At 46.7% G+C, this 25,590-nt stretch overlaps 2 long non-coding RNA genes across 3 annotated transcripts; both read right to left on the bottom strand.

Annotated features, from left to right (window-relative positions):
- Positions 1 to 22,246, bottom strand: LOC140418515 (uncharacterized). 2 transcript variants are annotated; one of them, XR_011945100.1, is made up of 4 exons: positions 22,131 to 22,246; positions 21,535 to 21,592; positions 20,901 to 20,992; positions 1 to 930 (listed from the first exon to the last, which is right to left on the bottom strand). It is a non-coding gene; the product is annotated as an uncharacterized lncRNA (long non-coding RNA). The 2 variants fall into 2 exon arrangements; XR_011945101.1 differs by lacking the exon at positions 20,901 to 20,992.
- Positions 13,558 to 20,888, bottom strand: LOC140418524 (uncharacterized). The gene is made up of 2 exons (XR_011945110.1): positions 19,063 to 20,888; positions 13,558 to 15,997 (listed from the first exon to the last, which is right to left on the bottom strand). It is a non-coding gene; the product is annotated as an uncharacterized lncRNA (long non-coding RNA).
- Positions 22,247 to 25,590: the final 3,344 nt, after the last annotated feature.

Raw genomic sequence — 25,590 nt, 5'->3', positions numbered from 1 at the left:
TATTTTCCTGTTATAAGTTTATTGATGAAACAGAAACATGGTTAAAAAAAAACAGAAAATTACTTGAGGATCAAAGACAACCAGAGTAGCAGGATGTTCACAATGTTCTGGGTCCCAAATGGTTCCCCTTCGGCTTCTCTGTACCCTGTTCTCGTGACTCCCTGCTTTGGACACGGAGCACTGGACCCTGGGGGTCGCATCACCGTCAGCCCCGGTCACCCCCCCCTGAACCCTGATTGGTTGGAGGTGCAGTTCTCAGTCAGTCTTCCAGCACCTTCCTGTCTCTATTATGAAAAATGAAATGAAAATCGTTTATTGTCACATAATAGCAGTAGCTTCAAATGAAGTTACTGTGAAAAGCCCCTAGTCGCCACATTCCGACGCCTGTTCGGGGAGGCTGGTACGGGAAATGAACCGTGCTGCTGGCCTGCACTGGTCTGCTTTAAAAGCCAGCTCTTTAGCCCGGTGCTAAATCAGCCCCTATTAACGACGCCCATGGCAGTTTCCCACCTGGGGAACAAGCCCCGTTATTCTCAGCTAAATTCTGCCCTCAGCTCCATCACCTGGCTGTCATTGACACGAGCAATAGAGACTGAAAGGTGCCCGAGGCTCAAATAGGAAGATAAAACTTGTGGATTAGGATCTCCGTAAAGGTCAGCAACTTCTTGGAAAAAATCAAATTCCCAGTCAACAAATTAAAGGATCACATGACGGGACTTTTAATACAACAAACAAACAAACTAGAAGCTACTTAAACTCGGAAACCTACACATTAAACTTTAAATTAGAACTTTGCCCTTTTACATAACCTACAATCACACTCCAAGATTATAGTTACTCTGTCCTGGAAGTTGAAACTTAATTGTCTCAGGACCTGTCCAAAGTGATCATTCATTCCCGAGGATTTACTTCCGTTCTTCGACCAAGACACTGAGGGAAAAAAGGGAGAATAGAATGTGAACTGGCAAAATACATAAAAATGGACTGTCAAAGCTTCTGTGGCTACGTAAAAAGGAAACATTTTGCTCAGACAAAAGGTTTGTCCGTTCCAGATAGAGTCAGGAGAATTTAGAATGAGGAATAGAGATTTCTACAGCCACCTCGTTCAACTCTCTGGGATGTGGATCATCAGCTTTTGGGGATTTATTCACTTTCAACCCCATTAATTTCTCCAGTGCTACTTTTTCACCAATACTAATCTCTGCCAGTCCCTTGGTTCTCTGGTGTTTTGGGGACAATTTCTGCATCTTCCTCTGTGAAGACAGACACACATTGTTTAGTTTATCTGCCATTTCCTTGCTCCCCATTATAAACTCTCCTGTCTCTGCCTGGAATGGACCCACATTGGTCTTTGCTAATCTTTTCCTTTTCACATTTCTGGAGAAGCTTTTCCAGTCGGTTTTTATGTTTCTCGCCAGTTTGCTCTCATCAGTTTCTTGGTCCTCCTTTGCTGAATTCTAATGGATCTCATGGAATCTTTAACTTTTCTTGTTAGCCACGGTTACATCACTTTTCCGGTTGGATTTTTGTTCCTTAAAAGGAATCTATATTTGTTGTATATATGTGAAATAAAAGTCGCAAAAATCCCAGAGGACCATAAGCTGCTCTCCCCTTTGACAGAGAGAGAGCTGACTGGAGGTGATTTAACCTGAGGGTCAGCACACCTCATAGAACATAGAACATTTCAGCGCAGTACAGGCTCTTCGGCCCTCGATGTTGCGCCGACCTGTGAAACCACTCTAAAGCCCATCTACACTATTCCCTTATCGCCCATATGTCTATCCAATGACCATTTGAATGCCCTTAGTGTTGGCGAGTCCACAACTGTTGCAGGCAGGGCATTCCACACCCTTACTACTCTCGGAGTAAAGAATCTACCTCTGACATCTGACTTATATCTATCTCCCCTCAATTTAAAGCTATGTCCCCTCGTGCGAGACATCACCATCCGAGGAAAAAGGCTCTCGCTGTCCACCCTATCCAATCCAATCCAATATATCTTTCCTGAGGTTTGGTGCCCAGCCTTTCCTCATAAGATCTTCCCTCCATACCAGGCAACATTCTGGTAAATCTCCTCTGCACCCTTTCCAATGCTTCCACATCCTTCCTATAATGCGGCGACCAGAATTGCACGCTATACTCCAAATGTGGCTGCACCAGAGTTTTGTACAGCTGCAACATGACCTCATGGCTCCGAAACATCCTTCCGCACTGTCCTCAACCAGGCGAGGGGCCTGGTTGAGAAGGCGGGGCCTTCATGAATAAACTCAGCCAGAACGGGAGTTGAATCTTCACTATTGGCTTTGCTCTGCATCACAAACCAGCCGTCCAGCCAACTGAGCTAACCGACCCTCTGATAAATATGTAATAATTCCTTAAATATTAGGTATTCCCTGTACCAATCAGTTTCCCAGTCCACCTCAGACAACTTGCCCCTCGTACCCGGATAGTTTTCTTCTGTGAGGAACGTACAGATAACTTAAACAAAAGAACCATGTAACCACCAGGGCCCATCTCCATGGTAACGTGGCATGCTTTGCGGGGTTCCAAACAGAAATGGCAACTAAATATCTTCAAACTTCCAAACACCCTTTCACTCTGTGATCCTTGTGCAATTTGAAGCCAGGTATTAGCAACAAGGCTCAAAGATCAACAGCCCACTGGAGGCAAAGTGGTGAGACCGGGCAGTCCAGCAGAAAGAAACAAATGACCATCCCCACTGACCACCTGTCAGAATGAACAAAATGCAGTCCTGGGTGTAGAGCGGAAACAATAACAGCAAAATCCAACCCCTGTAATCGATTGTGAAATTGTTGGCGTCACAGCAGGTCCGATGAAACATGCAATCCCGTCTCACATTGAGAGGTGGACGGCGTCTCCCCAGTGTGGCCTCGCTGGTGTGTCCGCAGGTGAGATAACTGAGTGAATCCCTTCCCACACTGAGAGCAGGTGAATGGCCTCTCCCCAGTGTGAACTCGCTGGTGTCTCCGCAGGGTGGATACTTCAGCAAATCCTTTCCCACACAGAGAGCAGGTGAACGGCCTCTCTCCAGTGTGAACTCGCTGGTGTGACTGCAGGTTGGATACTCGAGTAAATCCTTTCCCACACAGAGAGCAGGTGAATGGCCTCTCCCCAGTGTGAACTCGCTGGTGTCTCTGCAGGTGAGATAATTGAGTAAATCCTTTCCCACACTGAGAGCAGGTGAATGGCCTCTCCTCAGTGTGAACTCGCTGGTGTCTCTGCAGATTGGATAACTGAGTAAATCCCTTCCCACACTGCGAGCAGGTGAATGATCTCTCCCCAGTGTGAACTCGCTGGTGTGTCTGCAGCGTAGATAACCGAGTAAATCCTTTCCCACACCGAGAGCAGGTGAGTGGCTTCTCCCCAGTGTGAACTCGCTGGTGTGCCTGCAGGCTGGAGAACTGAGTAAATCCCTTCCCACACTTTGAGCAGGTGAATGGCCTCTCCCCGGTGTGACTGCGTCGATGAATCTCCAGCTGAGATGGGACTCTGAATCCCTTCCCACAGGCCCCACATTTCCACGGTTTCTCCATGTTTTGGGTCTCCCACGTCTCTCCAGGCTGGGCCTTGTCCACAACAAGGGTACGGTCTCTCCCCGCTCTGAATGCCGTTATGTTTTTGAGGCTGAGTAACTGGTTAAAGCTCTTTCCACAGTTAGTTCACTGGAACACTCTCACTCGGGCGTGTGTTGTGTGGGTCTCGGTGCTTTTCCAGTCAGACTGATGGTTGAAATGTTTAGCTGACAGTTTGGGTAAAGATTTCTCCTTCTAGATTGAAAGCCCGATAACATTCAGGTTCCAAGGAAGGAAGTGACTGTCAGATCGAGACGTGACGTTTGAGATTTCTGTCTGTAATTCCTCCTCATCTAATATCCTGTAAAAACAATTTACAAAATTCATCACTGTCAGTACAGGTTAGAAATTCAGAACAGATAATTCTAGTTCCGATGGAACATGTTTTCCTCTCTTATTCCCCGAAAGCTGTAAATCTCCATCCCACACACTCTCCCTCCATTCTCACTCTGCTGTATCTAATATTCACCGTCCTAATTCTCCTGAAGGTGCTGATTCATGTTGATTTACAGATCCAAGCTCACTGCTTCCTGTCCAGATCACAACAAATATGAGCTGCAGTCGGCCATTCGGCCCATCGAACCTGAACCATTCAATGGGATGATTGGCCGATCTACCTCAGCATCATTTTCCCACACTATCCCCATATCCCCCAACATCTTCAATATCTGGAAACCTATCAATCTGGGGGGGGAGAATGTGATACAGGTGCGGGAGTAGCTGGTTTTCCACAGGTTCTGGTGCCACTCACCTATAATCTGTCGATTATCCGGAGAGCCCGCCACTCGTCTCCCTATTCCTTGAATTCATATTTGTCATCATGTCCCTGGAAGACGTCAGAGTTTGGTCTGGTAGGATTATGCCGGAAAAAGTGAATAAATCAGTGATAAAACAGCGCAGGTGGATTCAGCGGGGTGGAGCCACCTTTTCAGCATGGTGGCCTGATCCTCAGGAGGTCTCTCGACTCTGGGGCTCTGGCAGGCGGCGAAAATGATAACTGCTGATATTATCCGTGTTATTGACCAGAGGTGGAGTGTGCTGACTCAATATCTGTGAGCTCATGAGGCCCAGCTGCAAAACACCATGAAGAGGCTCGATGATCCGGAGGAGAGAATCCTGAACGTTCAGCAAGATGCCTCCTCGACGGAGGCAAGAATTCAATCCTTTGAAAACCAGCCGAGTGGCTGGCGGAGGTCCTGGAGGACCGAGGGTCGGAGAAAGAACATTCGAGTCGTCGGCCTGTCAGAAGGTGTGGAGGGTAAGGCTCCCGTTAGGTTCTTCGGGGACCGGCTGCCACGTTTTCTCAGCTGGATGTGAAGCCTGAGTGTTCCAAATTAGAAAGAGTGCATCATATCCTGTCTCTGAGACTGAGGGATAGTTTTCATCCCAGGCCTGTTGTCATTCACTTCCACAACTTGAAAGATCGGCAGAAGGTCCCGGAGACGGTTACGGTGAGGTGGCGTCCGGCTCCAGGAGGGAGTGAGGATTCGGGACTTTTCGGCAGCAACACAAACGAAGCGTCGCGACGTCGATGAAGGTCAAAGGCAGCTCAAGGCTGTGGGGAGTGAATTCCGTCAGGCTTTATCCTGCTCCCGAAAAATGGTATCCAACAACTCTGTCAAGTCTTTCAATAATCCAATTATTGCCTTGACCTTCATTAAATCCATGAAGGGCAAGGATCTGGAGGGATGGTTTGCAGTTCGGACTAACTCAGGTTCTAATCCGGACTCTTTCCCTGTCATGGTGTTGTCGGAATTTCCGAATCACAGGAATACCCATAGGGACAGGAGTAGGCCATTCAGCCCCTCAAGTCTGTCCTGCCATTTAGTGAGATCAGGCTGATCTGTGACCTAACTCCATATCTCTGAATATCTTTGCTCAACAAAACTCTACCTCAGATTTAAACTTATGTTGGATGATCAGCCATGATCGTGATGAATGGTGGAGCAGGCTCGAAGGGCCAAAAGGCCTCCTCCTATCTTCTATGTATCTATGTTAACAACTGATCCAGCTTCACCTGCTGTTTGTGGGAGAGAGTTCCAAACCTCTCCCATCCGTGTATGAAGTTCTTCCTAACATCTCTCCTGAACGGTCCAGCCCTGATTTTTAGACAATGATCCCCAGCTTTAGAATCTCCAACCAGTGGAAATAGTTTATCTTCATCGACCCTGTCTTTCCCTGTTAATATCTTAAGAGATATTTAACCTTCTAAATTCTTGCGAAAACAGGCCTAATTTGTGTCATCTCTCCTGGTAATTTAACCCCTGTAATCCAGATATAGTGGGGTATTGTTTGATTGAACCTGTGTTGCATTCCCTCCAAGCGTAAAATATCCTTCCAACGGTGTTGTGCCCAGAACTGTTTACAGCCCCCAAGCGGGGTCTTCCCAGGGTTTTGTCCAACTGCAGCATAACTTGTCCAATCTCCAATCCTCCAGATATAAATGCCAGCATTTCATTAGCCTTTTTTATTAATTTCTGCACTTGTTTGTGGCATTTTAAGGATCTGAAGAGGTAGAATTCCGAACAGACTTTGAAAATACAAAATGGATGCCGCCTGATATAAAATGGACTCTGTTTAAAGACATTAAATGTGCTGACTTACGCAAAAGACATTTGCACAACAAACTGACCTTTGAGTTATAAGTTATTATCATACTTCTCCGTTGTTCAACTGCTATCATACAAAGAGTTCCAACCACAAACCGCGATGAAGGCAGATGTTCAGTAAAAAGGCAACTGCCCATACCTGATGTTGCAACGCAGTGTCTGTCATAGTAACTGCTAAGTAAATTAGCAGAAGTTGGCCTCGATTTCTTGCTGTTTCCTATTGCAAAATGACTAACGCATCTGCCTAACGAACTGACTCATGATCAACTGTCAACTTTGTTTACTCATGTGTATAAAGGCTAAGTCCCAAACACAATCGAGGAGAAGTCGGCGACTCCCTGTCTGAGGGTATAGGGCTTCTCCCAGAGCTCTGTCATTTAATAAAGCATTTCTCTCACTGAATAGTCTACAGTCTAGTTTCTGCGGGTTATTTTTCCCACAACAGATCTATGCACCTGAACCCCCCAGTCTCTTCGACATCCACTGATCCGAACCTCTTTCCATTTAGAAAGTGCTCTGTTCCATTCGCTTTTGGTCCAAAATGTATAACCTCACACTTGCTTACATTGAATTCCATTTGCCACAAATTTGCCCATTCACCGAGTCTGTCAATATCTTCTTGCAATTCTATGCCATCATCTAGGCTGTCTGCGATGCCACCGAACTTGAATGTTTTGATGTGCCAGGTGTTCATCCAGGTACTGTTTTAAAAATGTGAGGCAACCCGCTTCTACCACCCTCCCAGGCAGTGCATTCCAAATCATCACCACCCTCTGGGTAAAAAGGCTTTTAACTCCGAACCCCCCGAAACCTTCTGCCCTTCACCATGAGCTCATCTCCCCTTCTGACTGACCTTCAACAGAGGGGAACAGCTGCTCCCTATCCACCCTGTCCAAGCCCCTAATAATTTTGTACAGCCCTAATAATCTTGCACACCTCCATCAGATTTCCCTCCCCCCACCCCCAATCTTCTCAGCTCCAATGGAAACAACCCAAGCCTAAAGGATAATCCAGAAAATTACAAGCCAGTGAGCCTTACGTCAGTGGTAGGGAAATTATTGGAGAGAATTCTTCGAGACAGGATTTGCTCCCATTTGGAAGCAAGTGGATGTATTAGCGAGAGGCAGAATGGTTTGTGAAGGGGAGGTCGTGTGTCACTAACTTGATCGGGTTTTTCGAGGAAGTGACGAAGAAGATTGATGAAGATCGGGCAGTGGATGTTGTCTACATGGACTTCAGTGAGGCCTTTGACAAGGTCCATCATGGCAGACTGGGAGAGAAGGTGAAGTTGTACAGGATCAGAGATGGCAAGATGGATACAGGACTGGCTCGGTCATAGAAGACAGAGGGTAGCAGTGGAAGGGTGCTTTTCTGAATGGATGGTTGTAATTTGTGGTGTTTTGCAGGGATCAGTGCTGGGACCTTTGCTGTTTGTAGCATATATAAATTATTTGGAGCAAAATGGAACCGGTCTGATTAGTAAGTTTGCAGATCACACAATTGTTGATGGAATTGCAGATAGCGATGAGGACTGTCAGAGGATACAGCAGGATATAGATCGGTTGGAGACTTGGGTGGAGAGATGGCAGATTGAGTTTAAACCAGACAATGTGAGGTAATGCATTTTGGAAGGTCTAATACAGGTGGAAATATACAACAAATGGCAGAACCCTTTTGAGTATTGACAGGCAGAGAGATCTGGGTGTACAGGTCCACAGGTCATTGAAAGTGACAACGCAGGTGGAGAAGGTAGTCAAGAAGCCATACGGCATGCTTGCCTTCATCGGCCAGGGCATTGAGTCTAAAAATTGGCAAGTCATGTAGCAGCTGCATAGAACCTTAGTTAGGCCACACTTGGAATATAGTGTTCAATTCTGGTCGCCACACATACTTCCAGAAGGTTGTGGAGGCTTTGGAGAGGGTACAGAAGAGGTTTACCAGGATGTTGCCTATTATGGAGGGCATTAACTATGAGGAGGGGTTGGATAAACTCGGTTTGTTCTCACTGGAACGACAGAGGTTGAGGGGCAACCTGATAGATATCTACAAAATTATGAGGGGCATAGAGTGGATAGTCAGAAGCTTTTTCCCAGGGGTGGAAGAGTCAATTGCTAGGAAGCAGAGGTTTAAGTTGCGAGGGGCAAAGTTTAGAGGAGATGTGCAAGGGAAACTTTTTGACACAGAGGGTAGTGGGTGCCTGGAACTCACTGCCGGAGGTGGTGGTGGAAGCAAGTGACGTTTAAGGGGCATCTTGATAAATACATGAATAGGATGGGAATAACGTAATATGGACCACGGGAGAGTAGAAGGTTTTAAGTTAGATGGGCAGCATGGCCAGCACAGGCGTGGGAAGTTAGAAGGGCCTGTTCCTGTGCTGTACATTTATTTGTTCTTTGTTTGTTCTATCCAACATCTCTTCATAACTCAAATGTTCCATCCCAGGCAACATCCTGGTGAATCTCCTCTGCACCACCAGTTCAATCATATCCTTCCTCTAATGTGGTGACCAGAACTGCTCACAGTAATGTCCCATATGTCATTTTCACCACCCCATTAACCTGCCCTTCCACGTTCACAGATCTTTGGACAAACAAATCAAGGTCCCTTTGTTCCTCAGAACATCCCAGTGTCACGCTGTTCATTGAATACTTTGTTGTCACATTACCCCTTCCAAAATGTGTCACCTCACACTTTTTAGGGTTAAGTTTAATTTGCCACTGATCCGCCCATTTGACCAACCCGTCAATATCTTCCTGTAACCCAAGACACTCGACCTCACTGTTAACCGCCCGGCCAATCTGTGTGTCATCCACAAAGCACTGATCCTACCCCCCCCACATAGTCGTCCATGTTGTTTGTATCAATGCTGAATAATAGGGGACCCAGCACAGATCCCTGTGGTATGCCACTGGTCACTGGCTTCCAGTCACTAAAGCAGTCGTCACCCTCTGTCTCCTACATCTAAGTCAATTTTGAATCCACCTGATCAATTTCATGTCTCTCATGTGGGATCTTGTCAAAGGCTTTGCTGAAATCCATGTAAACTACATCAACTGCACTACCCCCATCTGCACACCTGGTCACATGCCCAAAAAATTCAATCAAATTTGTTAGGCATGACCTCCCTCTGACAAAGTCATGCTGACTATCCTGATCAAACCTCTCCAAGTGGAGATAGAGTCCATCAGAATTTTCTCCAATAGTTTCCCTAGCAGTGACGTGAGACTCACTGGTCTGCAGTTCCCTGGCTTATCTCTACAACCTTCTTAAACAGTGGGACCACATTAGCTGTTCTCGAGTCCCCGGCAATTCCCCTCGTGGCCAGAGAGGAATTAAAACTTTGGGTCAGAGCCGCTGCATTCTCTCCCTCGCCTTCCACAGCATCCTGGGAAACAATTCATCCAGACCTAGTAATCTAATAATCTTATGGGCGGCATGGTAGCACAGTGGTTAGCACTGCTGCTTCACAGCAGCAAGGACCTGGGTTCGATTCCCAGCTTAGGCCACTGTCTGTGCGGAGTCTGCACGTTCTCCCCGTGTCTATGTGGGTTTCCTCCGGGTGAGACAGTTTCCTCCCACAAGTCCCGAAAGACGAGCTTGTTCGTGAATTGGACATTCTGAATTCTCCCGGAGTACCTGAACAGGTGCCGGAGTGTGGCGACTACGGGATTTTCACAATAACTGGCAGTGTTTATGTAAGCGTACTTATGACAATAATAAAGATTATTATGAATGGGCTGAAGGGTCTCTTTCCGTGCTGTAAAACTCTATGACTCTAAAGATAGAGCTGGTAGAGGGAGGGAGGGAATGACTTTACAGAGAAACTGCCAAAGCCCCAACATTCACCAGCTCAGAGGACACACCTTAGCTCCCTTTCCAATCTGAAAGCAGCCTGAGCTGGATTTACATTCCCCTTAATTGATCATTGCTGGGTGATAATCCTGTACTTCCTCACCTCACACCACTGTGACAGCACCTTCACTACACAGACTGCAGCAACTGACCAAACATCACCTTCCCAGTTATTCCTGAAGGCACCGCCTTCCCAACCTGGCCCCTTGCCTGAGGTGCGGTGATCCTCAGGTCACATCACCGCCGGTCAGCTCTCTCCCGGGACCAGGCCCTGGTTCACAGCCGCCATCTTGGGGAAGCAGAGCGCATGCGCTAGCGTCTTGGTGATGCTACAGCTAGTGGGCGGAGCCTGAAGGTTTCTGATCCCAGCCGGGTCCTAGTGCCGGTCAAACAACAGCATGCAACTGGTTTTTAAAAAGTTTCACCCACGCCTGGGCTGAAGCTGATGTTTGTGGCATGGAGGTGTCTCTGGATCACGTAGACATTCAGTGTGAGGCTGCAGCCTCTGTATAGCAACCTGAAGAGGGTGAGACAGCATTTGATTACAATTCGTGGTCCTTTCCAGTCCATTATCAGGATGTTTGTGTGATATTTTCTTACCCTCTGGGTGATCTTTCTTTATTTAAAATACATTTCAGCAGCAGGCTTACTGGTGATTTTTAAAAGAAAGGTTATTTATTATCACACTATTTCCCTGGATGTTTGAACATCTCAGTCTCTTGTCTCTTTCACACTCACTGGCACATACACAGAAATTAGGTACAGATCAAGTTGAAGCTGGAATGATGAAAATGGAATGTAGACTGCAATCTTTATATCGCTGCAGGCCTGTTGTCTTCTTGTTGAGCTGATCATTTAGTTGGAGTGAAGGGTTTTTAGAAACAAATAATTCTCATGAGGCTCTGAAGCTTCTTGTAGATGAATAGCCAGGAGGTTGGTTCTCAGGTGGACTTGGAAGCTGGAATAAGTACAGTACTGTGGCTGCACTGGAAAACATTCAGCTCTGCTGTTTCCGCTGGTTCCTGGTGCTTCAGATACTTCTCACACACACATTTGTTCAGAGTTTATTGTACTGCATCCCTGACAATTAACTGCAGGGTTAAAACTCGAAGACCCAGAACACCCCGATACAATAGCAGTTTACGATGCTCACTCACGCTTATCTCTGCTCCAATTCGAGCTCATTCTCCTGTGTTCAATAAGGCACTTGGAGACCAACACTCCAGAGATTTCATATTCCTCAAATGCTGGTTCATCCTGACACAACGAGACATTTAAACTTCACATGTGGCTGCAACGTTTCCTTATTCAGATCCGTGTTTAACTAAATATTGGTCACAGAATCGAATATTACCCACAGTTTAATGTCCAATTCTTTTCAACAGTTTCATCATATTTCCCATACCTGAGAGAGGATCAGAAACGTACAACTAATCGTCTGCATAAAGGGGCACTCTATGTTCCTCCCCCTCTCAATCCTTTCCATTTCACTGACGATCTAAGCGCAATGGCCAACCGTTCAATCGCTCGCGCAAACAATAGTGGAGACAGCAGGCATCCCTGTCTCGTACCCGTGTAGTCAAAAATATCCCGAGCTCACAGCATTGGTCTGGACATTAGCCATAGGAATTATATCGCAGTTTCACCCAGGAAATAAAAGTGCGACCAAACCCAAATCGCCCAGACCTCGAAGAAGTAGCTGCCCTCCACACGGTCAAAGGCCTTCTCCACATCCATGGAGATGGTTACCTCTGGCACCTGCTCCATAGGGGGCGACATGACCACATTCAAAAGCCTCCTGATGTTGGACGATAACTGTGGCCCCTGACAAACCCTGTCTGGTCCTCAGAGATCACTTCTGGTGTGCACTCCTCCAAACATTTTGCCAGAATCTTAGCTGGTGTTTTCACATCAGTATTTTACACTGAAATAAGTCGATAAGACCCACACTCAAGGGGATCTTTGTCCTTTTCCAGGGATGAGAGAAATCAGGCCCAACTTCTTTGTGGCCAGCAGCACCCCCCTCAGCAGAGAGTCATTGAACATTCCCAGTAAGTACAGCACCAACAAGGCCGCGAACGGTTTGTACAATTCCACCGGAAAACCATCTGGCCCCAGGGCTTTCCCCGATTGCTAGGAACGAATACAGACAATAACTTCCTCCAACCCCATTGCTCATCACTCTCTCTATCACTGGGAAGTCCAATCCATCTAAACATTGCCCCGTCTCCGAGCCATCCTCCAGTGGTTCAAACTTGTATAGCCCTCAATGAATAACCTCAAAAGCTCCATTAATCTTATCCGGGGCAGTAACCAGCTCTCCCCCCCTCATCTTTAACCTGAGCTGTTCCCTGTGTGGCTGCCTGCCGTCTCAATTGGTGAGCCAATAATCAACTGGCTTTATCCCCGTACTCATAAAATGCTCCTCGCAAACTGTAAAGCTGGCTCACCGCATTCCCCGTCGATTCAAACTCAAACATCATTTGTACATCTTTCTCTCTGCCAAAAACTCTGCCTTAGGGGCCGTGGATTACTGCCGATCCACCTCCAACATTAAATCTACCAACCTCTGCCTTTCAGCCCTGCCAGCCTTATCCATGAGGGAGATTTTATTTTAATATTTTGAAGCGAGTTGTTCTGATCTGCCTGAAAGCAGATTCAATGGTATCTTTCCAAACATAAATACTTGAAAGGGAATAATTTGCAGGGCTGTGGGGAAGAGCAGAGCAGTTAGATGAATTAGTCTTTTCAAAGAGAAAGCAGGAGGAATGATGGGCCAGACTCCTCCTTCAGCGTGTGCATCTGAGCCTCCTGCCTTTATGCAGGTTAAAAGGGACAGATTTCATTGCAGCCTCTTCCCTGTATATGTATTGTAAGAGAAGTGTTTCTCGTTTGCTCCGAGTGACTGATGTAACTTTCCCTTTCTAACTTTGTATTGTCTATTGTGTCAACCATGGCTCAGTGGGTAGCCCTCTCACCCTGAATCAGAAGGTTGTGGGATTAAATCCCAGTCCAGGGGCCCCCGAGGACAAAAATGACATCCAATATTCCTTGTGCCAGCACTGAGGGAATGCTGCACTGTCAGAGGTTCCTTCTTGCAAATAAGATGTTCAACTGAAACCCTGTCTGCCCCTCTCAGGTCCTGTAAAAGTTCCCGTGTCCACTATTGTGAAGAGGAGTTGGGGGGGGGGGGGGGGTGATCCCCGGTGTCCTGGCAAATATTTATCCCTCAATCAACATCACTAAAATCAGATCATCTGCTCATTATCACATTGCTATTTGTGGGATCTTGCTGTGTATAAATTTGCTGCTGTTTTTCCTACATCACACCAGTTACTACCCTTCAAAAGTACTCGATTGGCTGTAAAGCACTTTGGGATGTCCTGTGATTGTGAAAGGCGCTACAGAAATGCAAGTTTTAAAATCGAAGATTGATGTTATCTGATCTTATCTATAACTTAATTGATCTCAGCCACCCCCAACATACCATTTAATAAATTCACTTTGTTTCACTGTTTCAGTCACGTTTTTAATCAATTAAAGCAAAAGCAGAATTCTCTGGAGAGTAAATTTCAAATGTTCATTAAAAGAAAAAGGTTTACTGAACGACTTGAAGACATTGACGTTTACAACTTCATGCAGGTGATCAGTCTGTGGAAGCGTAACCCTTCCTGGCTCCTTCTTTGACAGTAATTTCCTTGGAACTCGGCCTCGAGAGTCTTCAGTACTTGGCCAGCAAGGAAGTCCTTTGGAACGTCGACCTTTATCCCCAAAGTGGCCAAACAGGGGCTGGTTTAGCACACTGGGCTAAATCGCTGGCTTTTAAAGCAGACCAAGCATGCGACAATAAATCAAATCAATCAAACATTTAACTTTTCTTGTTTGCCACGTTTGAATCACTTTTCCTGTTGGAATTTTGTTCCTTAATAAAACCTAGATTTGGTGTATTTTTGTGAAATAAAAATCACAAAAAACCAGAGGACCACAGGCTGTTTTTCTCCTTTGAGAGAGAAAGTGAGAGAGAGCGAGCGAGCTGACTGGCGGTGATTTAACCTGAGGGTCACCACACCTCAGGCGAGGAGTAATGTTGATAAGGCCGGGCTTTCATGGCTAACCTCAACCGGTGTGGGAGTCGAACCGCGCTGTTGGCCTCGCGCTGTATCACGAACCAGCCGTCCAGCCAACTGAGCTAACCGACCCCCTGGTAAATATGTAATAATTCCTAAAATATTAGCTGTTCCCTGTCTCCCACCAGTTTCCCAGTCCACCTCAGACAACTTGTCCCTCAAACCCGGATAGTTTTCTTGTGTCAGTAACACCCAGAAAAGTGAGTAACACCCGGAGATTTTGTTTTTTAAATGTAGAATACCCAATTCTTTTTTTCCAATTAAGAAGCAATTTACGGTGGCCAATTCACCTACCCCGGGTTTCGGGGCGAGACCCACTCAGACACTGGGAGAATGTACAAACTCCACACGGACAGTGACCTGGATCGCTGGGTATATCCAGATCAATTAAACAAAACAAATGTAACCACCAGGACCCATTTCCATGGCAATGTGGCACGTTTTGGGTGGGGGTGGGGTTGTTCCAAGGTGAAGTGGGAAATAAATATCTTCAAACTTCCAAACACCCTTTCACTCTGTGATCCCTGTGCCATTTGAAGCCAGGGATTAGCAACAAGGCTCAAAGAGCATCAGCCCACTGGAGGCAAAGTGGTGAGACCGGCCAGTCCAGCAGAAAGAAACCCTCCGACCATCCTCACTGACCACCTGTCAGAATGAACAAAACACAGTCCTGGATGTAGAGCAGAAACAATAACAGCAGAATCCAACCTCTGGAATCGATTGTGAAATTGCTGGTGTCACAGCAGATGCGATGAAACATGCAATCCCGTCTCACAGTGAGAGGTGGACGGCGTCTCCCCAGTGTGAACACGCTGGTGTCTCTGCAGGTTGGGTAACTGAGTAAATCCTTTCCCACACTGAGGGCAGGTGAATGGCCTCTCCCCAGTGTGAACTCGCTGGTGTCGCTGCAGGTTGGATAAATGAGGAAATCCTTTCCCACACTGAGAACAGATGAATGGCCTCTCCCCAGTGTGAACTCGCTGGTGTCTCCGCAGGGTGGATAACTGAGTGAATCCCTTCCCACACAGGGAGCAGGTGAATGGCTTCTCGCTAGTGTGAATTCGCTGATGTGACTGCAGGGTGGATGAATCAATGAATCCTTTCCCACACTGAGAGCAGGTGAATGGCCTCTCCCCAGTGTGAACTCGCTGGTGTCTCTTCAGGTTGGATAAATTACTGAATCCCACCCCACACTGAGAGCAGGTGAATGGCCTCTCCCCAGTGTGAACACGCTGGTGTGACCTCAGGTTGGATAAATTACTGAATCCCACCCCACACTGAGAGCAGGTGAATGGCCTCTCCCCAGTGTGAATTAGCTGGTGTCTCTGCAGGGTGGATAACCGAGTAAATCTGTTCTCACACTGAGTGCAGGTGAACGGCCTCTCCCCAGTGTGACTGCGTCGATGAATCTCCAGCTTCGATGGGACTCTGAATCCCTTCCCACAGTCCCCACATTTCCACGGTTTCTCCATGTTTTGGGTCTCCTCCTGTCTCTCCAGGTTCGACAATCAGTTCAGAATACGGGTAGGGTCTCTCCTCGCTGTGAATGGTGTGATGTTTTTTCAGGCTGTGTAACTAGTTAAAGCTCTTTCCACAGTCAGTTCACTGGAACACTCTCACTCGGGTGTGTGTTGTGTGGGTCTCGGTGCTTTTCCAATCACACTGATGTTTTAAATCTTTAGCGGACAGTTCGGGAAAACATTTCTCCTTCTAGATTCAAAGGCGGGAGATATTGAGGTTCCAGGGAAGGGAGTGACTGTCAGATCGAGACTTGACTATTGAGATTTCTGTCTGTAATTCCTTCTCATCTAATATCCTGTAAAAACAATTTACAAAACTCATCACTGTCAGTATAGGATAGAAACTTAGAACAGACAATTCTAGTTTCTATGTCACATTTTTTCCTCTCTTATTCCCCGAAAACTGTAAATCTCCATCCCACACAATCCCTCCATTCTCACTCTGCTGTATCTAATATTCACCCTCTCTATTCTCCTGAAGGTGCTGATTCAAGCTGATTGACAAATCCAAGCTCACAGCTTCCTGACCAGGAGATCGCAACAAATATGAGCTGCAGTTGGCCATTCGGCCCATCGAGCCTGCTGAACTATTCAATGGGATCATTGGCTGATCTACCTCAGCACCGTTTTCCCACACTATCCCCATATCCCTCGACATCTTCAATACCTACAGGAGGGACATAGAGAACCAAGTGGAGTGGCGTAGCAACAACAATCTCTCCCTCAATGTCAACAAAACTAAAGAGCTGATCATTGACTTCAGGAAGCAAAGTATCGTACACACCCCTGTCTGCATCAATGGTGCGAGGTGGAAATGGTTGACAGCTTCAAATTCCTAGGTGTGCACATCACCAAAAATCTGTCCTGGACCACCCACGCCGACTCTACGACCAGGAAAGCACAACAGTGTCTCTACTTTCTCAGGAAACTAAGGAAATTCAGCATGTCCACATTAACTCTTCCCAACTTTTACAGATGCACCATAGAAAGCATCCTATCTGGCTGCATCACAGCCTGGTATGGCAACTGCTTGGTCCAAGATTTTAAGAACCTACAGAGAATCGTGAACACAGCCCAGACCATCACACGAACCTGCCTCCCATCCACTGACTCTGTTTACACCTGCCTCTGCCTTGGGAATGTGGGCAGCATAATCAAAGACCACTCCCATCTGGGTAATTCTCTCTTCCAACTTCTCCCATCAGAGAAAAGTCTGAGAACACGCACTAACAGGTTCAAGAACGGTTTCTTCCCCGTTGTTACCAGACTCCTGAATGATCCTCTTATGGACTGAACTGATCTCTTCACACATCTTCTCTACTGAGTAGTAATGCACTCTGTATGCTCACCCCTTGCCTGTGCATTTATGTAGGCCCTATGTTTTTTTTCACGTATGGAACAATCTTTATGGACTGTACACAGAACAATATTTTTCACTGTACCCCGGTACATGTGACAATAAATAAAATTAATCAATCAATAATCTCTCATCGTAACCTAACCCCTGTAGTCCAGGTATCGTGGCGTATCGTTTTAGTAAACGTATACTGCACTCCCTCCAAGGCCACAATATCCTCCCGAAGGTGTGGTGCCCAGAATGGCTCACAGTTCTCCAAGTGGGGTCTTACCAGGGTTTTGTTTAACTGCAGCATAACCTCTGTGACTTTATACTCCAATCCTCTAGATATAAATGCTAGCGTTCCTTTTTGATTATTTTCTGCACTTATCCATGGCATTTTAAGGATCTGTGCACCTTCGACATCCACTGTACTCAATCTCTTTCCATTTAGAAAGTCCTCTGTTCTATTCTTTTTTGGCTCAAAACGGATAACCTCACACTTGATTACATTGAACTCCATCTGTCACAAATTTGCCCATTCACCTGGTCTGTCAATATCTCCTTGCAATTTTATGCCATCGTCTGGACTGTCTACAATGCCACCTAACATTGTATCAACAGCAACAGTGAAGAGGCCTTTCGCCCATCAAGTCTGCACGAGTCAGAATCCAGGAGGGAGATAGAGAACCTAGTGGAGTGGTGCAGCGACAACAATCTATCCCTCAATGCCAGCAAAACTAAAGAGCTGGTCATTGACTTCAGGAAGCAAAGTACTGTACACACCCCTGTCAGTATCAACGGGGCCGAGGTGGAGATGGTTAGCAGTTTCAAATTCCTTGGGGTACACATCTCCTAAAATCATCCTGGTCCACCCACATCGACGCTACCACCAGGAAAGCACAGCAGTGCCTATATTTCCTCAAGAAACTAAGGAAATTCGGCATGTCCACATTAACTCATACCAACTTTTACAGATCCTATCTGGCTGCATCACAGTTTGGTATGGCAACTTTTCGGCCCAAGACCATAAGAAACTTCAGAGAGTCGTGAACACAGCCCAGTCCATCACACAAAGCTGCCTCCCATCCATTGACTCCATCTACACCTCCCGCTGCCTGGGGAAAGTGGGCAGCATAATCAAAGACCCCTGCCACCCGGCTTACTCAATCTTCCAACTTCTTCCATTGGGCAGGAGATACAAAGGTCTGAGAACACGCACGAACAGACTCAAAAACAGCTTCTTACCCGCTGTTACCAGACTCCTAAATGACCCTCTTATGGACTGACCTGATTAACTACACCCCTGTATGCTTCACCCGATGCCGGTGTTTACGTAGTTACATTGTGTACCTTGTGTTGCCCTATTATGTATTTTCTTTTATTTCCTTTTCTTTTCATGTACTTAATGATCTGTTGAGCTGCTCGCAGAAAAATACTTTTCACTGTACCTCGATACACGTGACAATAAACAAAATCCAAATCCAACACTGACACACGAAAAACACCTGACCTACCTACCTAACCCCATTTGCCAGCAGTTGATCCATAGGCTTGAATGTTATGACGTGCCAGTCTTCATCCAGGTACTTTTTAAAGGATGTGAGGCAATCCACCTCTACCACCCTCCCAGGCAGCGCATTCCAGATTGTCCCCACCCTCTGGGTGAAAAGGTTTTTCCTCAAAACCCCCTGCCCCTCACCATGAACTTGTGTCCACTTGTGACTGACCCTTCAACTGAGGGGAACAGCTGCTCCCTACCCACCCTGTCCATGGCCCTCATAATCTTGTACACCTCAATCAGGTCGCCTCTCAGTCTTCTCTGCTCCAATGAAAATAACCCACGCCTATCCAACCTCGCTTCATAACTTAAATGTTCCATTCCAGGCAACATCCTCGTGAATCGCCTCTTCACACCCTCCAGTGCAATCACATCCTTCCTGTAATGTGGCGACCAGAACTGCACACAGTACACTAGCTAATAATAATAATGATAATCTTTATTAGTGTAGCAAGTAGGCTTACATTAACCCTGCAATGAAGTTCCTGTGAAAATCTCCTCGTCACCACAGTCCGGCGCCTGTTCGGGGACACAGAGGGAGAATTCAGAATGTCCAATTCACCTAACAAGAAGCCGTTCCCCATTTAGAAAATAGTCGCCTCGATTCTTCCTTCCAAAGTGCATAACCTCACACTTTTCCATATTCTAATACATCTGCCACATCTTTGCTCACTCTCCTAACCTGTCCAAGTCCTTCTGCAGCCTCCCCGCTTCCTCAACACTACCTGTCCCTCTACACATCTTTCTATCATCTGAAAGCTTAGCAACAGTGCCCTCTGTTCCTTCTTCCAGACCGTTAATGTATTGAATAGTTGTGGCCCCAACACTGACCCCTGTGGAACACCAATAGTCCCCGGCTGCCATCCTGAAATAGACCCCTTTATCTCCGCCTGTCAACTAATCCTCTAACCATTCCAGTACCTTGCCCCGAACACCATGGGCTCTTATCTTATTTAGCAGCCTGTTGTACGGCACCTCGTCAAAGGCCTCCTGGAAACCCAAATGGATCATATCCACTGGCTCTCCTTTGCCTAACTTCCTTTTTACCTCCTCAAAGAATTCTAACAGATTTGTCAAGCATGACCTCCCCTTGATGAAGCCGTGCTGACTCAGTCCTATTTCACGATGCACTTCCAAGAACTCCGTAATAATGGACTCTAAAATCTTATCAACAACCAAAGTCAGACTAACCGGCTGATAATTTCCCATCTTCTATCTCTTTCCTTTCTTAAACTGGGGTGTGACATTAGTCACTTCCCTGTCCCCTGGGAGCCCCTTGACTCCAGTGAATCCTGAAGGATCACCACCAATGGCTCCACAACCTCCGCAGTTATCTCCTTCGGTACCCTGGAGTGTAGTCCATCCGGTCTGGGTGATTTATCCATCTTCAGACCTTTCAGCGTCCGCATCACCTTCTCCTTAGTGATGGCCACTACACTCACCTCTGCCCCCGACTTTCTTTCCCCCACTCCCAGTTTTCTCTGTTGGATCGCCCTCCTTGCCCCTGGATTTGGAGCATCTTGTGAAGGCACTGCTGGGAGTACTGCTCCAGTGCTTTTGAGGTGCCTGCTCTAGGCTTTCCAAGTTTCTGAAGCCGTTTGAGGGTAGAAAGAGTGAGGGATAGCCAACAGTTCATGGAAAGCAATGGCATGCACGGTTTCATCAGCGCTGCCAATACAATTGATGACCTAAGCAGTCAATGGCCCCACCCCACTGAGAGCAAAGTGTGGAGGGGAACTCATCAAGGACAGAGTGTCAGTCAGTGCTCACTGGAGGGAACATTCTGAAGAACCCCTCGACCGAGACTCTGTATTTGGCTTTAACGTCCTCAAGTCCATTCCACAGTATCCTGTCCGGCCCAGTCCCCGTGGTACCCCGATCTGGAGCGGAGTGAAAAAGCCATTCAACAGCTGAAAAACACCACGGCCTCTGGAGCAGAATGGATTCCTGCTGAAATTCTGAAGCATGGCGGGGTTACACTCCTGGCATAGCTACACAATCTCATATTCTTCACCTGGGAAGAAGGATGCATGCCGGGGATCTCAGTGACACTGTGACTATATTCAAGAGAGACAAGTCTGATTGTGGTAACTGAACAGGCGACTCCCTGCTGTCTGCCACAGAGAAGATCATTGCCAGGATCCTCCTCAATGATCTCCTCTTCGTGGCCAAAGAGCTCCTTCCAGAGTCACAGTTAGGTTATCTCCCTTCACGAGGCACCAAAGACATGATCGACACTATTTGACAAACACAAGAAAAATATACGAAACAGCAGCAATCGCAGTTCTTTGTCTTTTCTGACCTCACAAAAATGCTTTACGCCGTCAAAGTGATGTTTTTTTCAGTATGTTCTTCAAATTTGGCTGTCCTCAGAAATTGGCCACCATCCTCCGCCTGCACAATGAGGACACACAATCCATGATCCTCATCAATGGAAATACCCCAGACACTATCTCAGTGAAGACTGGGATCAGACAAGGATGTGTCACTGCACCAACCCTCTTCCCCTTCACTGTAACCCAGTTGTTAGCACTGTTGCTTCACATCACCAGGGACTTGGGTTTGATTCCCACTTAGGTCACTGTGCAGAGTCTGCACGTTCTCCCCATGTCTGCGTGGGTCTCCCACAAGTCCCGAAAGACGTGAGGTGATTTGTAAGTTGAACTGGACATTCTGAATTTTCCTCCAATTTACCCAAACAGGTGCCGGAGTGTGGCAACTAGGGGATTTTCACAGTAACTTCATTGCAGTTTTAATATAAGCCTACTTGTGACAATAATAAAGATTGTTATTATGGTGTTCATAAACTCCAACCTTGTTATAAGAAATTAAATTCTGAATAAAAATCAAGAGAAATCAATTTGTGTTCATCATAGTTAATCACTGCAGTGTTAATGTAAGCCTACAAATGACGCAAATAAAAATTATGATCTCACCTCCGGCAAATTACCCGCAGGTCTGGAGATAATCGACAGGACAGGAAACCGACACCACCTTCAAAACAAAACCAGAATCAGTTGAACCTCAGACATTAAGCTCCAGTTTGCAGATGCCTGATCTGTTTTTCAATCCATCCATCTCCCTTGATTCTATAACCATTAATACTCTTGTCTCACAAACTTCAATCAATCTCAGTTTTTATAGTTTCTATTGACAGAATCTGAACAGAATTCCAGATTTCACTATATTTTGTGAAGTGATTTCTGACATTGCTCCTGAACAGCCCAGTCTCAGTTAAACAAATAAATATCACTGATTTGGACATTTAAATGGTGACAATTGCTTTACTCTTAACTGGTTATGTAACAGTATTTCAAAAACATAATAATTTGAGTAAAACTCTGCGGAAGCTGGAAATGTGAAGTGAAAACAGAAAGTTGTGGAAATCCTCAGCAGGTTTGGCAGCTTCTGTGAAGAGAGAGAGAGAGAGTTAACATTTCCAAACCAATCTGATTGTTCTTCAGAACTGAGTGTTTGCAGCATTGTGATTTCATTTGGCAAACATAATAAATGTGAACTTTGTGGTTCTTACAGATATCTGGCTGTAAATCTGATTTCAGACCTTCCTCTGAACACTTTTCAACCTCAGCTCCAGCTCATTGTCCTTCACTGAAGACCCGGATAGAGAATCACCGCCACAAGATGGCGGCGGCCGCCGGGTGCCCCGGGTGTTGTCACCGGGCAGGAAGTCCCGCCCACTCCCTCTTCCCTAACCAAGATGGCCGCCCCAGCGCTCTGCTCCAAGAACAAAAGACCCGCTTTCCACTCCCAAGATGGCGGCGATCGCCGGTTTCCCCGGGGCCTGCCAGTGAGGAGGAAGCCCCGCCCACTCCCTCTTCCCATACAAAGATGGCCGTCCAAGCGATCCGCTCCAAGAACAAAAGACCTGACTCTCTTACCCAAGATGGCGGCCGGTAAATTCAGTGAAAATCCACACCCGGATTGCTCTCCTCCTATTGGTCAGCAGCCACCGTCAATCACCCCCCAGCTATTGTGAGCTGGAGCACGCGCAGTGCGGACATGAAGCTGGACTCAGGCGGGTGAGTGGAGGCCCCAAACCCCCAATAAGACCCATTGGTTTTATTGTCAGTCTGCAGACAGGAGCTGGAGAACTGAACCCAGGCGGGGGAGAGGGAGGGAGAAAACTGGGAGTGGAGGAAAGAAATGGTGAGATGGGTTTGGATTTCAGCCCAGGGAGGAGGGAGAGTGTGTGGGACGGGGATTTACAACTTTGGGGGAACAAGAGAGGAAAAAATGTTCCAGAGAAACGAGAATTGTCTGTTCAGAATTTCTATCCTGGACTGACAGAGATGACTTTTGTAAACTCCTTTTACAGGATATTCGAAGTGGAAGATTGGCCGACAGAAAACTCAACCAATCATCAAAATCTGACAGTCACTCAATTCTTTAGAACCTGACTATCACAGTCTTTGAATGTGGAAGGAGTAATGTTTGTCTGTTCAGTTTGTGGGAAAAGATTTCAAATATCAGTGTGACTGAAAAAGCACCGAGACCCACACAGACAGTGAATGTTCCAGTGAACTGATGTGGGAAGAGCTTTAACCAACTACGTAGGCAGAAAAACCATCGCATCATTCACAGTGGGGAGAAACATACACTTGTGTGTCTGGATGAGAGTTCAACTTGTCATTCAACCTGGAGAGACACAAGGACACCGGCACCATGGAGAAACCGTGGAAATGTGGGGACTGTTGGAAGGGATTCAGTTACCCTTCTGAACTGGAAATGCATCGACGCAGTCACACTGGGGAGAGGCCATTCACCTGCTCCACCTGTGGGAAGGGATTCACTCAGTCATCCAGCCTGCTGACACACCAGTATGTTCACACTGATCAGACACCTTTCAAATGTTGTGACTGTGAGAAGAAATTTAAAAGCAAAAAGTATCTGTTGAGACACCAACACATTCACAGTGAAGAGAAGCCATTCACCTGCTCCTTGTGTGGAAAGGGATTCACTGCTACATCTAACCTGCAGAAACACCAGCGAGTTCACACTGATAAAAGACCTTTTAAATGTCCAGACTGTGGGAAGTGCTTTAAAACGTCCGGGGAAGTGACCTGTCATCAACGTGTTCACACTGACGAGAGACCATTCAGATGCTCTCACTGCGGGACTGGCTTCAGGCGATCATCTGAACTTGCTGTACATCAGAGAATTCACACTGGGGAGAGACCATTTACCTGCTCTGTGTGTGGGAAGGGATTCATTCAGTCTTATCACCTACTGAAACACCAACAAATTCACTCTGATATAAAACCTTTTAAATGTTTTGACTGTGAGCAGAGCTTTCGAAGCAGCAATGGCCTAGTGATGCACCAGCGAATTCACACTGGGGAGAGGCCATTCACCTGCTCTGTGTGTGGGAAGGGATTCACTCAGTCATACAACCTGCTGAAACACCAACAAATTCACTCTGATATATAAGACCATAAGACATAGGAGTGGAAGTAAGGCCATTCAGCCCATCGAGTCCACTCCACCATTCAATCATGGCTGATTTCAACTCCATTTACTCGCTCTCTCTCCATAGCCCTTAATTCCTCGAGAAACCTTTTAAATGTTTTGCCTGTGAACAGAGCTTTAGAAGCAGCAATGAGCTGATGATTCACCAGCGAGTTCACGCTGGAGAGAGATCGTTCACCTGCCCCGAGTGCGGGAATAGATTCACTGACTTACAACTTATGCTGAGACACCAGCGACTTCATGAGTCTGTCCAGGGATTGGATTCGGCTGTTTTTGCTGCTGTCAATCAGATCCAGGACTGAATGTGTGGGTTAACCCTGAGGTGTGTAAGAAACATGCCCCAGTCACTCTCTTCCATGGTTCAGAGCTCCGAGATACAGACAGAAGGCTCCTTTACAACTGTGTTTAGAGTCAACAAGATTAATTCCCGTACCAGCCTCCCCGAACAGGTGCCGGAATGTGGCGACTAGGGGCTTTTCACAGTAACTTCATTGAAGCCTACTTGTGACAATAAGTGATTTTTATTTCATTTCGTGATGAATGCTGGAAACTGCAAGATTTTAGTCCAGGAGTCAAGAGTTTACCCAAAAACGGGATCCAAGTTATTGGTAATTTTAAAGCAATTTATGAAAAAACAGTTTAGATTTGGTACACCAGCTAAATCGGCAGGAAATACATGTGACCCACAACATGTGAGAATGGATTACTGGTCTCCGATCAGGGGGATGCTGATCTCCAAGGCTGGAGGTGACAGTCTTCTCGGAATGGTTTACCGATCCCGGATCTGACACTCGGACAGATGGAGCTGATCTCCGAGGCCGGAGGTGACGGTCTCCTCGGTATAGTTTACCGATCCCGGATCAATCACTCGGACAGATGGAGCTGATCTCTGCGGCTGGAGGTGACAGTCTCCTCGGAATGGTTTACTGATCCTGGATATGACACCGGGACAAATGAAGCTGATCTCTGGGGCTGGAGGTGACAGTCTCCTCTGAATGGTTTACTGATCCCGGATCAGACACTCGGACAGATGGAGCCGATCTCCGGGGCTGGAGGTGACAGTCTCCTTGGAATGGTTTATTGATCCCGGATCAGACACTCGGACAGATGAAGCTGATCTCCGGGGCTGGAGTCTCTTGTGTTCTCCTTCCTGTGCAGCTGTACAGAACGCTGGTACGGCCGCATTTGGAGTATTGCGTACAGTTCTGGTCACCGCATTATAGGAAGGACGTGGAGGCTTTGGAGCGGGTGCAGAGGAGATTTACCAGGATGTTGCCTGGTATGGAGGGAAAATCTTATGAGGAAAGGCTGATGGACTTGAGGTTGTTTTCGTTGGAGAGAAGAAGGTTAAGAGGAGACTTAATAGAGGCATACAAAATGATCGGGGGGTTGGATAGGGTGGACAGTGAGAGCCTTCTCCCGCGGATGGATATGGCTGGCACGAGGGGACATAACTTTAAACTGAGGGGTAATAGATATAGGACAGAGGTCAGAGGTAGGTTCTT

Source organism: Scyliorhinus torazame, chromosome 5, assembly GCF_047496885.1.
Source record: "Scyliorhinus torazame isolate Kashiwa2021f chromosome 5, sScyTor2.1, whole genome shotgun sequence".
Classification (NCBI taxonomy): domain Eukaryota; kingdom Metazoa; phylum Chordata; class Chondrichthyes; order Carcharhiniformes; family Scyliorhinidae; genus Scyliorhinus; species Scyliorhinus torazame.
Note: the sequence above shows the minus strand (reverse complement) of the source record. Positions and strands in the feature narration are given on the sequence as shown.